Source organism: Acartia tonsa, chromosome 4 (genome assembly GCF_053477335.1).
Source record: "Acartia tonsa isolate MP-2025a chromosome 4, ASM5347733v1, whole genome shotgun sequence".
Classification (NCBI taxonomy): domain Eukaryota; kingdom Metazoa; phylum Arthropoda; class Copepoda; order Calanoida; family Acartiidae; genus Acartia; species Acartia tonsa.
Genome location: NC_137263.1, coordinates 18287860 through 18301959, shown reverse-complemented (window position 1 = coordinate 18301959; position 14100 = coordinate 18287860). Strand labels below are relative to the sequence as shown.

At 32.5% G+C, this 14100-nt stretch overlaps 1 protein-coding gene across 1 annotated transcript in view; it reads left to right on the top strand.

Moving 5' to 3' along the window:
* The window catches only part of LOC145317994 (uncharacterized), a 56326-nt gene that overhangs the window by 23469 nt on the left and 18757 nt on the right, over positions 1–14100 (top strand). The window lies entirely within an intron of this gene.

The window sequence follows — 14100 nt, the reverse complement described above, 5'->3', positions numbered from 1 at the left end:
GGACTAACGTAATAAACAGCCTAACTTCCAGATCTACCTAAAAACCATGCTCGCTCATCGGTCAGCTTAAAAGTTTGGGTACTTATGTTGAATTTTGATTGCTTTGTTCAAGAATATCAGTGTCCAAACTTTGTGACCCATAGGCACCCCCAAAATTTTTTTCATTTTACCCCTCCCATTTAAAATTTACCCCTACCCTGGGGGTGCCGTAGGCACCCCCAACCATTTAGGAGGGGGTATTTACCCCCCCAAACAATTTTGGGGGGCTAAATACCCCCCCCAAAATAGAAAATCTCTAACAAAAAAAAAATTTTCGCGCTTTGCGCGCTTTTTTAATACTAAATTTTTGATAAAATTTAAATTACCCCTGCCAACAGATTTCAGGGGGGGTAATTACCCCCCCCCCCCCAAGCAAATTTTACCCCCTCCAAAATAAAAAGCTTGGACGCCCCTGTTGTGACCCATAGTAAATAAACAAAATTAAAAGGTGGCAGGAGTTATCAGTGCTCAACAAGTACTTTGTGTGAAAGTATCAAACACAAATAATCATTAGCTACAAAATACAGAATTTGAATCCTAAAAATTTTACATCGAATTATTTTGTCAATTGTCTTTTCCCTTCACATACCCAACCTGATTTTATATCCAAATTATAAAAAACGAAATCTGTGTATGATTATGTTTGTGTGTGTGTGCGCGCGTGAGCGCACGTGTGTGCGTGTGTGTCGTGCCAGCGCAGCGCACCTATTGGGTCAACACAGAAGCTACTCTGTCGCGTCAGTACTACTTCTCAGTGAGCCAAAGTAATTCTTGGGTGAAAGATGTGTTTGTTACAAATCTGTGAAATTTAATTTCTACAGTGATTTGATAATTCATGAAACCTTCTCTGGTGAATTCTATATCTTTTTTAGCACTGCGTATTTTCAACAATTAAATATTCTAAATATTTCTTTTATGAATATTTCAATTGTAGTAAATCGTATTGTTAAATAAAACTACGCAGCAAAATGAACAAATCTATGTTTAAAAGAAACTATTATGAAGGTTAGAATATTTTTTTAAAAGTTTTATTTTTATTGCATATGAATCAGTATGGCTGTGAACCGGTTCTAATCCTGCGGATATGAATCTGTTTTGAAGCCTTCTTGAGATTGGTGTATACATTTTTACAAGCTAAGCTTTTCTATATTAGGAGTCGGTCCGTCCATTCGTAAGTCCATATCGGTTAGCTTTTTTCATTAATTTAGACATGATGGAATTTTCCTTTTGATTTCAAACTTTGAACTATAACACTTATGACACACTTCAATAGTTAATGTTCTGTAGAGAGCTTCGATTTTATGAATGTTTCATCTTTGTTTCTCTGATGTTTATCAGGGATCTAAAGGAATACGACAATGGCCGATAAATTGATGTACATCTCAATTGATAATGCACATAACTACTACTTCTGTATAATTTGAATTAGTGGTTGAAACCTTTGGACACTCAACTTAATAAACTAACCAATTAAAATTCAATCAAAATCCCCAAAGTTATTAAGCCAACGAATAATAAAACTTTATCTAAAACTTTGGGGATCAGTGTAATATACAGCCCAATGACACCTCCTTTCCTGGATATTTCAACTGTCCTTGGCAGAATTTAGTTCATAATATTTTTCGTCGATTGTTCCATCCCTGTTTGTTTACATATACCAAGAGAGGGAGGGACATTGTAAATTAGAATTATAGGAAAGAAACGAGGACACAGGTACCCAAAGTTTTATAACTATGCACGTTTTATTAAAAAAATAATTGGGGGGATTTTGATTTGTTGATTTTGAACTTGTTGTGCCCAAACTTTATTAAATCCAATAAACAAATTTAATTCATCATCATTGTCTAATCTCTTAAGATCCATGTATTTTACCTTACCTCGTAAGGGCGAGATTACCCCTGAAGTATATACAATATTTAATAACATTAACAAAGGGATAAGACAATGGCCAATAAATTAATATACATCCACAATGATGGTAAATATAAATACCCCTTCTGAAAGTTACAATAAGGGTTGGAAACGTTTGAACACTCAAGATAATATTGATTTTGATTAGTTAAGTCCTCAAAGTTGTTTGTAAATATGGAATTTTCATCAATTTATCGTCCATTGTCTTATTCTTTAAGATTCCTTGTAAAAACGAAAATTTAGTTTAAAGTAAAAACAAGAAAAATTAATCCATAAATGAGATGCTATAAAATAAAATATTTAGGCTTTCACTCGAAGTACCTTGATGAGCATTGAAACCATTAATTTTGGGTCAGGTTGTCAGGATAGGTTGTATAAGGAGAAGGGGGGTGGCATTTTATTTGTGGCATATCTTTGAGCAAATAAAATGAAGTTTTTTATGCATTATTTCTAAAATATTTTTACTCTTACAATTGTACATTTTAAAATCCATTGAAAGCTGTTTAGTGTTTATAATACGATGCTATAAATAACTATTTTAGTGTGGCTACGAATCTAATTTTTCCCTCTTGATTTAATAGGTTTTGAGTCATACTGAAAAAAATGTATTGTATTGTAGACAAATATCAAAAACATAAATTTACTTTCAAGATAACTGTTTACAATATGCGCAATTACAATTATAAAACGGGAACCCTTTTATAGATTGAAATAATCGGCGGAAAAGTTTTGACACTACCTTTTTTTGTAGACACACCATACTCAGGGATGGAGGGATCATTGAGCAGTAAATTACATTGATACATTGGACTGTATTTACACAGGTACCCAAAGATTTATTACCATTATCGCTTATATTAAGCTTAAAAACTTTGGGTACTTCTATAGAATTTTGATTGGTTGGTTCCGAACAAGTAGTGCCCAATCAATAATTTTAATCTTCAACAGGGGTAATATTATTTTCATTATGGCTTTGAAACCGATTAATATCTGCGGGATTAGAACCGGTTCAAAGCCATACTGGAAAAATGTGTAACGTATCATAATCTAGACAAATTTTATATGAGTATGAAAATGAAAAAAAAACATAATATCTATGCCAGATTTGTAAGCCCTTGACTTCGGCCCCTCAGGGTTAACAAAACCGGAATAAATCTTTTCATTTTTAAATTTACTATCCGTGGAATGCTGTCTATAATACGATGCAATATCATCATTGCAATTAAACATTCATTGTCTTATCCCAATAAAAATTGTAAAAATTTGCGCTTTTACGTTTTATAATTACCATGGATAACACAATAGCCGATATATTTGTATACTTCCTCAATGATAATAGACAAAATTACCCTCAAAATTCAGTAAATTACAATTAATGGTTGAGACGTTTAATATATACAAATTTAAATCCCCAAATCCAAATCCAACGAATAAGAAAACGTTGTTATAAAACTTTGGGAGCCAGTTTAATAAACAGGCCAATTTTACTTTGTCTGGGATAACCACACTCGCTCATTCGTCCGCTTAAAAGCTTTAAATTTACATGTTTTAAAATAGTAAATTAATTAGATTGGTTTAGAAATTGTTTTGGTGACATGGTTGATATGGGTTTGGCTTTATTTCTTAAAACGTTTTTATGATGCATTTGTTTGAGCAAACAATTGCCATTGACCGTAAATTACACTTGTACCCAAAGTTTTATAACAAGTTTAAGCTGGTGAATTGGTATAGGGTAGGACTTTACGTTATATGATTCAATTATCAATATTAATTTCAATATAGTTGGAAAGCTGTTAATAATACGATGGAATAAATAACTATTTCAGTATGGCATCGAATACTTTTAATTTCTGCAGGTTCTAAGCCATACTGATAAATTTATGTTTAGTGTCGTTTTAAAGACAACTTTCATTAAATATTTAATAATAAAGTAAAAAACATTTTACTTGTTTTGAAAGCCTGGGCCTTCGGCCCCTCAAGGCCAACTAAACTGGAATAAATCTCATAATTTTTTTTATATTTTACTATTCCTAAAAAGTTGTTATTAACACAATCTGTTTTATTTTATCTGGACTAGCGGCTTCGCCCCTAGCCTCTAGGGGCTTTGCCCCAAGAGGTTACAAAAAAAAGAAGGACCAAGGAAATCCCCTTCAAAAAAAAGGGGGGGGATTTTTTGTTTTTGGGGGGTTTGGGGGTGTCCTACCCCCCAAGAAAATAGCCTAAAACCACCACAGGACCAGTAGGTATATTCCCTGAAGAGTAGAATTCGATAGGTTCAGTGGTTACCGAGATCTTAAGGGACGGACAGACAGACAGACATCGTTCTACTTTGTATTATAGATTATAAGGATTCTGAACCCATATATAAAAAGTATCGTTCATTTATCTATCTCTCTGCGGAAAAGTCTAAAGCAATGTGATAAATAATCCATCACCAGGGAGGGAAGGGACACTGTGCTCTTTAATTCACTGTTACCCAAAGTTTTTTACTGCTTTTTCTTATTGTTAGCTCAGAAACATTTTAACCAACAATTTTAATACTTGGAAGGGGTAATCATGTTTATTGTCATTTGGGATGTATTTCAATTTGTCGTTCATTATCTTATCCCTTAACACGTAGCGCATCCGCTCAGCGTAGGGAAGGTGATAGGTTTGTATCTCGGTCCGTCACTGTGTCATAACTAAAGACATTAAAATTGGTTCCTACTGCTGCTATGTCAGATGCGTGACATAAATAGATAGAGTGGGGGGAATGCCTTGGCCTAAAACAGGTGCAACTTATTATTATGCATAGTTAGGACTTCTCAGACAAAGGTCGTGCAATCCACTTAACCTAAAATAACCTATCAAAATCTAATAAACCAAGGATGACAATATCCATAAAAGCGAAGCACTAAAATGGTTAGACAAACGGACATTAACTCTTGTATAGTGCCAGAACTGAATAATTAGAATATAAATGTATAAGAGTAGAAACAAAATTTTAAGTAACTTTGTTGAAAAACTGCTTAATACAGGATAATATTTATGTACATACTTATATTTTTAGGACTTGATTATAGAGTTACTTCGATTATAATATTGTACTTTGTTGTTCCAAGGAATCAATATATAAAAATCAATCGGATAATTAGATCACATAAAAATTTGTTTTAAAAAAAGGAAAAATCAACATGTTTAAAATGGACGTATGGACATTTGGGTAATGATTATAGAGTTGCTGCGCTTTCTATATCGTACCAAATTACAACAGGAATCACCATGCAAAGTTTGAAATCGATAGGACAATTCTAACATGCCTAAACTAACCAAAAAAAATCTATCCGTTCCGGATGTACGGACAGACGTACTTACGGACGGACGTATTGACCCTAATTATAGAAAGCTTCGCTTTTAAAATTACGATAAAACACCCCTTGCCACGAAAGGGACTATATCCAAATTTTATTATCGCAGGAATCGAAAGGGATAAGACAATGGCAGATTAATTGATGTAAATTACATCCTCAATGATGGTAAACAAAATTACCCCTTTTATGGATTATAATTAGGAGTGGACGTTTGGACATAATCCTTATACTAAAGTAACGGGATGTTTGTCTGTTTGTGTGTCTGTACCGAAGGATCTTACTAACCGCTGAACTGATCGGGTTCTCCTTAACAGGTAGCTTTTCATAGGTCCCGGGAAGGTTTATAACTATTTTCTTGGGGGGTGGGACACCCTCAACCTCCAAAAAATGAAAAATACCACCCCTTAAAAAAATTTAATTTTTTAACTAAAATTAAAAATTATGGGAGGGGGGTCCCCCCCTCCAAAAAAACAAAATTCCAGTCTTCAAAATATTTTTTCCCTTTTTCTATTAAAATCTAAAATAAGAAATTGGTGTATTAAATTCGACTCCCCCCTCCTCAAGTGCCCCTAGAGGCGTCTATGGGCGTAGCCGCTAGTAGTTAATAAACTAACCAATCTAAATTCAATAAAAGTCCTAAAAAGATATTAAAACGTTATTATGAAACTTTGGGGACTAATGTAATTGATCAGCTTAATAACTTATATTGAAATTTGATTGCTTGGTTCAAAAATAGCTGTGTCAAAACTTTTTGACCAATGATTTATTTATCTCTTATCGTAAATGGGAAATTTACATTTATTTATCGTCCATTGTCTTATTCCTTAAAATTTCTAGTAAAAAATTAAATTTTGTTTGAAGTCAAAAAAAGAAAAAACATACATGCTCAAAAAAAACATTAACGCTTTCACTTGAAGTACCTTGTTGAGCACTGGAACTAGGCAAGGTTAGGTAGGTTAGGTTGTATAAGGAGGGGTTGGTAGGGGGGGGGGGGTTATTACTTAAAATGTTTTATATGATGTATGTTTTTGAGCAAAAACAATGAAGGAGGTGCCATTGGACTGTAAATTACTGGTACCAAAAGTTTTATCTTAAGTTCTATTTTAAGTTACCTCTCTGTGTCCTGTCTCTCCTTGTAATATGATTGAACTGGCGGCTTCGCCCCTAGCCTTTAGGGGCTTTGGCCCAACGGGTAATTAATAAAAAAATTGGAGAAACATATTTTAAAAAAAGCATATTTGGGATTTTGGTGCTGCGAACTATAATTTTATGAGTTATCCATAATGCTTTCTTTTCAATCTTTTATTAAATTTTTTTTGGGGGGGGAGGAGTTGGGGGTGTCTCACCCCCAAGAAAATAGCTTAAAACCACCACAGAACCAGTAAGTATATTCCCTGAAAAGTAGAGCCCATTCGGTTCAGCGGTTATAGAGATCTTAAGCTTCAGACGGACAGACAGACATCGTTCTACTTTGTACCACAAAAGACACAACTTGCAAAATCCCTAGGAGAAAAGACAGAGCTTGTAAGTTAAAAGACACAGCTTTTCTCAAGACAAAAGACACGACTTGCCTGAGAAAAGACAGAGCTTTTAGGGGCACTATGACGTGTGTCTATTCTGGAAAGTCTACGTTGACTAATAGTAATTTTTAAAAGCGAAGCTTTTCTATAATTAGGGTCGGTCCGTCTGTCTGTACGTCACAGACAGTCAGCTCTTTTTGTTAATTTAGATAGGTTAGAATTGTCCTATCGATTCCAAACTTTGCATGATGATTCCTGTAGTAGTTAGGTACAATTTAGAAAGCTTAGCAACTCTATAATCAATATCAGAATGTCCATGCGTCCATTTTAAACATGTCGATGTTTAACTTTTTTTGACAACAAATTTTTGTATGTTAAACTTGTATGTTAAACCAACCAATCAAAATTCAGTTAAAGTCCCCAAAGTTGTTAAGCCAACGAAAAAGAAAACCTTAGTATAAAACTTTGAGAATTCAGAGATTTAAAGGGAAAAGACAATGGATGATACATTAATATATATCTTCAATAATGATAAACTACCCCTCATTAATTGTAATTTTATTGCACATTGCAAGTAAATTAATTAACCAATCAAAATTTAATAAAATGATAAATTTTAACTTGAGTTGGGACGGATACTTTTTTGGCCGGATACCGGATATCCGGCTGATTTCAATATCCGGTTATCCGGCCAAATTACCGGATATCCGGCCAAATTACCGGATATCAGAAATCCTATATAAATTTACATAAAGTTAAACTTATTCAGAAAAAAATGTTCTTCTAGCTTCAATAATAAGAAAATTATAGCCATTTAAGATTTTCAAAAGCAGAGATTTTTGGTGTAAAGTATAAAAAATTATAGAGCCGGATATCCGGCCGGATAGTTTCAATATCCGGTATCCGGCCGGATATTGAAAATGGCCGGATATTCGGCCACACTGGATATCCGGCCCAACCCTAATTTTAACACTATCCAATCACGATTATAAGGGAAAACACAATGGTTAATAATTTTTTATACGTCCAAACAAGTAATAATCAAAATTATTACATTAAAATTATTGTTTTAAAGTACCCAAAGTTTTTAAACCATCAAACACAACATTGTGGACCAGTGTAATTTACAGTCAAATGTCCCCTCCCCTTGTATTATTCAATATTTATTTCTGTTTTACAATTTATTAAAGCTTTGTATAAACAAAGGAGGGAGGGGACATTAGACTGGAAATTAAACTTGTCCCAAAAACAAATCTGCTGTTTGTTGGCTTAAAAACTTGTATGTTTTTTTGAGTTGTACAAACCAACAGTGTCTTAACCTTTCTACTAAAAAAGTGTTACCTACAAAAAAGATTTATTGTAATTGTGGTGCTTACATAAATTTATCGTCCATTGTCTTATCTCCTTAGATTCCTCGTAAGATCAAATATTTAGTCTATAATGAATGAAAAGAAGGATAGTTTAAGGGAGGGAGGGGACCATGAGCTGTTTTATACACTAGTCCCCATAGTTTTATAATAAGTTTTTCCTATTTGTTGGCCTAACAACTTTGTGGATTGGTTGATTGGTTGAGTGTCCAAAAGTTTCAACCACTAATTGTAATGGAAGATTTTTGTTTTATCATTGGGGATAATTTATCGGCCTTTATCTTATCCCTGTAGATCCCTGCATTAAAGCAATAATAAATAAGAAACAATTTAGTTATTTTAATTTCGTCTAGAGTCACATCTCTTCACGATCCGTACAATGCAATGCTTTACTCTGGTGGGCCTTCACGTCTGCATATTGTCATATTTGAAACAATTTTTTTTTGCAAATTAGTAGAAGACCATACATATTTGAATAGAATTTTATTTGATGAAGGTAAATATAAATGGAAAGATTAAGTAATAAACTATGGTTCTGAATATTCTATCATTTTGACGAAGGTGATGTTACACTATCCTATCATATAAAGTAGTAGCGTTTTTGTCTATCCCGAAGGATCTCGCTAACCACTGAACAGATATTAGTCTCCTTTACAGTGAAGCTTCTTATAGGTCCTGGGAAGGTTTTAAACTATTTATGGGGAGGGTATCTTCACGCACCCTCAAACAAAAAATATTTTTTTACTCTTTTTAAACTCAAATTCAATTCTGAGGTCGACTTTTCCCCCTCCTACCCCTAGATGCTTCTAGGGGTGTAGCCGCTAGTTAATTATCATAATGAAAGACAAAATAACCTTTGTTATATATTTCAAATACTAACATTTAAAAAATATGCAAACAAGAATAGTCCCCTAGTAATCTCTCCTCATGGAGTAAGCATGAAAAAAAGTTAATTGCTTACTTAATTGTGCCATTTTTGTGGTAAATTACTGATTTTAACAAGTGCATTTATATCCACAAGTTTGTCAGCAACATTATGATGATCTAAATTTAACCATTACAGATCGGGCCCCAATTCCCACCTTAATAGATCGGGGAGGGGGGGGGGTTCATATTGAACCCCCCCCTCTATCTCGGCTCCTGTTACAGTTAGAGACATAAAAATTTTTCTGGTGGTTCATGTGTATTATTAGAGAAAATTACTTTTTCTAGTCATAGCGGTCAGACCGCTCCTTAGCTGCTTTTTAGCGGCCAGCACCTAAATATTAAAACAGCTGTAGAGCGGCCAATTTTGCAGCTAGGATGACCAAATTTTAGGACGAACTTTTAATTTTTCATAACAAAAAAAATACTTTTTTCTGCTCATCGCCGAAAAACGACAAATAACGGAAACCACCATTTTGGGTGGTTACGGCGGTAAAACGACGCCAATTAATATTTTTATCTGTTTATTGTTGCTCAAGGATTTACCAAAAAAAATTATAGGTTTCTAGCTGTAAAATAAGCCACGATATTCATGATATATGTCTGTAGTAAAAGCTGGACAAAAAACGGTCATAAAGTCAGTCAGGGAGCGGTCAAACGGTCATAACACCACTTTTCTCAGAAGGTCATTGATATCTAAGTATTCACCAAAAAATTTTAGGTTTTCCTTATACACAAAAGTCATAATGTAGAAATTAAGATTTATTTAAAAATTTTTCTAAATTTGGTGCCACCTAACCGACTTTGACCGGACGCCACGACCGACACAGACCAGATATCCTCATAAGATCAACTCTTGCCGACGTATAATTACAAAACTTAAATAGTCATGAAGTCACAACTCTCTATCTTACCGACAAAAAAAATGACATTGAAATAACTAGAGGGGGGGGGGTCAATATAACTCCCCCCCCCCCCCCCCAATCTGTAAGGGTTAACAAGGACATTAGTAACGTAACATTATTCCTTCTAATGTTAACAAGGACAGTTATATACATATGTAAAACAACAAGATTATACTACACTAATTTAAAACAAGGATAAGTATATCCATAAGTAGGACAGCAACATTAAACTATTTAACAAAGTATCCTCATTCCTCTCACCCTCTGTTTTTTAAAAACTTTCTGAATATAATTGGTTCTTACACAAATAATTTTTTTTTATTACTCCCTTATCATTTCTATGGCATTGGGGTACCCAAAAATATAGGTACCCTAAAGTTTTTCTGTGTGTGTGTTTTTGTTATGCAGCAAATGCTACAATAATATTTATAATTCAGTACCAAATTTTGCCCTGGATTGTTAGGCTTGTTTTTATAGCTTGTAAGCTCATTTATTTGATTGGATCCACCTGTAAAACTGTAAAAATTTAATTTTGGGACTTTTCTTCTACAAAAGATCCCCCAAAACACTAAAAATGTAAGTTCTGAGCTTATTTTTAAAGATATCAACCTGATTTTTTAAAGAAAATTTTTTTTTACATAACTTAACTAATTAACTATTACAGACTTCCTTTCTAGAGGCTAGTGGAGCAAAAGACCCCCTCTAAAACTATAAATATGAGTTCTGAGCTTATTTTTAATAGCAAAGCTATTCTATAATTAGTAGTGAAGCTACTCTATTATTTGAAATGTCTATCTGTCTGTCCGTCCATCTGTCCATCTGTCAGAGACAGAAAGGGTGAAACATGATTTTTTCAACTCCTATAAAAGATACAGAGCTGAAATTTTTAGGGATAATTATGGTAAAAATCTTCATATTTTCACCAAGTTTCATTAAGTTTTGCCAATTGTTTTGGGTGCTAGATCGATTCTTACATTTTTAAGGACTTTCAAGGACTTCAAAGCTTTTTTTTGAAAGGAATGGTAATTTCCATTTCAGGTTGTAAATCTTTTTTATTCCCAAAACTTTTAACCTTGGAACTAAAATTTGTGGGTATAAATAATCCCAATAATAGAAAAATGCTTTTAACTTTAAAAACTTCATTTTTTCATCACAATGTGTATAATAAAGGATGAATTCCGACATTTATTTGGCCCCCTTTTTGACATATCTCTTTAGATCTCTGGTAAATTATGCTTTTGAAAATCAAAACTCATTTTGATGAAATTTTATTTTGTTGATATCTTTTTTGTTAATAAAGTTAGGATCATGAAATTATCATTAACCTTACAAGACTCAAAAAAATGCTTTCAACTTAAAACTTATTTTAACTTTTTACTTAAAACTTATGTAAGTTACTTTTTCTTAAGTTACTTTTTCTAAAAAAATTTTCTTGTGTGGAAATGTTAAGATATCAAGAACATATGCTACTTTTTTTGATACACTAAGTAATATGGTCTGTAAACCCTAAAAAATACTTTTTGTGTGTCATGCTGTATTACATAGAAGCTCCACAATGATGTCTTAGTTCCTAAATGCCAAATTTCATTGGGGGTGGGGGTTGTCATACCTGTACATCCCTCCCCCCTTAGACATCAGTGCACTTCATTGCTTGTTTTTATATATAATAGCTTTAAATTTTTTTTTGATTAAAAGTCTAATCCCAAGTGACAAATACTATAATAGATATTTTACTATTATTTATTTATTCTAAATGTTAATAATAATTCATGAATATTTATTGTAAATATTAAAGAAACATATGTTTGAAAGAGTAGTTTTGTGTATTTCATATCAATATTAAATATATTTTATTTTTAGTAATTTTTTCTCAGGAGTTTACTTCATTGGAGAACAGAGTTGATAAATCAATCAAAATATCATTAGAGTACATTAGAATCACTTCAAAGGCAGATTGTCTCAGTCTGTGGTTAGAGTGGTTTTGCTGGAACTTTATAACACAACTTTAAATCAGAAACAGAAGATTGATTTATGCAGAAAACTAGTGAATTTGATTCAAACATCTAATTTGTATAAATTTAAAACAAACTTTCATCAGTCATTTTTTAAACATGAAAAGAATATAAATTTTTTTAATGTATTGTAATACTGTATAATATCATGTAGTTTAATATAATTTGACTTATAAAGTTTTTTTTTACAATAATTATAGGTTCAATTTTGCCAATTTTCATCATGAAAGTAGGAAATAAATCACAAAAAATGGCTTGTTTAAGTAAGGATATTGTAGCAAAAATGGAAGATTTAGGTAAGAAATTAATCTCAAAAATGGCTTGTTTAAGTAAGAATTTTGTAACAAAAATGGAATATATAAGTGGGAGATTAATCACAAAAATGGCTTGTTTGAGTAGGAATTTTGTAGCCAAAATGGAAGATATAAGTAGGAAGTTAATCACAAAAATGGCTTATTTAAGTAAGGATTTTGCAACCAAAATGGATGATTTAAGTAAGTAATCAACCCCAAAAATGGCTTATTTAAGTAAGGGTTTTGCAACAAAAATGGATGATTTAAGTAAGCAATCAACCCAAAAAATGTCTTAATTAAGTAAGGATTTTGCAACAAAAATGGATGATTTAAGTAAGTAATCAACCCCAAAAATGGCTTATTTAAGTAAGGGTTTTGCAAAAAAAAGGGATGATTTAAGTAAGCAATCAACCCCAAAAATGTCTTAATTAAGTAAGGATTTTGCAACAAAAATGGATGATTTAAGTAAGTACTCAACCCCAAAAATGGCTTATTTAAGTAAGGATTTTATAGCAAAAATGGATGATTTAAGTAAGCAATCAACCCCAAAAATGGCTTAATTAAGTAAGGATTTTGCAACAAAAATGGATGATATAAGTAAGTACTCAACCCCAAAAATGGCTTATTTAAGTAAGGATTTTGTAGCAAAAATGGATGATTTAAGTAAGCTATCAACCCCAAAAATGGCTTATTTAAGTAAGGATTTTGCAACAAAAATGGATGATTTAAGTAAGTAATCAACCCCAAAAATGGCTTATTTAAGTAAGGATTTTGTAGCTAAAATGGATGATTTAAGTAAGCAATCAACCCCAAAAATGGCTTATTTAAGTAAGGATTTTGCAACAAAAATGGATGATTTAAGTAAGTAATCAACCCCAAAAATGGCTTATTTAAGTAAGGGTTTTGCAACAAAAATGGATGATTTAAGTAAGCAATTAACCCCAAAAATGGCTTATTTAAGTAAGAATTTTACAATTAAAATGGATGATTTAAGTAAGTAATCAACCCCAAAAATGGCTTATTTAAGTAAGAATTTTGCAACCAAAATGGATGATTTAAGTAAGTAATCAACCCCAAAAATGGCTTACTTAAGAAAGGGTTTTGCAGCAAAAATGGAGGATTTAAGGAAGCAATCAACCCCAAAAATGGCTTGTTTAAGTAAGGATTTTGTAGCAAAAATGGAAGATATAAGTAGAACATTAATCACAAAAATGGCTTGTTTAAGTAAGGATTTTGTAGCAAAAATGGAAGATATAAGTAAGCAATCAACTACAAATATAGCTTAAATGGCTGAGAAGGGATTAAATTTTGAGGAAAAATAATCCGGATTAAAATCTTAATCTGTAAGACATTTACGTCAAAAGCGTCCGATTTGGCTGATTCTTATCAGCCACCCTTATTTTTGGGGTTTTTTAGGGGTTTATAGGGCAATAATAGTTCTTCAAGTAAGCAATTAACCTACGAAAATGGCTCGTTAGTCCGACATGTCCGATTTAAGTAAGCCACTTTTGTTGTAAAGTGCGGACTTTCCCGATGTGAGCACGTCCTACTTAAATCTGACAAAAATGCTTATATAAGCACAAAAAAAGGTAAATTGCTGAGACAGAGATTACTAGGGAATTAAGGTTTAGGTTCAGACTTGAAATTAAATTTAAAAAGAATTTTTGACTTCGAATTAAAGAATAAAATTTTTTTGAAAAATTTGGTGATTTTATTTTTATTGTCAAGGATCCGGATCCGCACTGACCAAATTTTGAGGATCCGGATCCGCATACAATC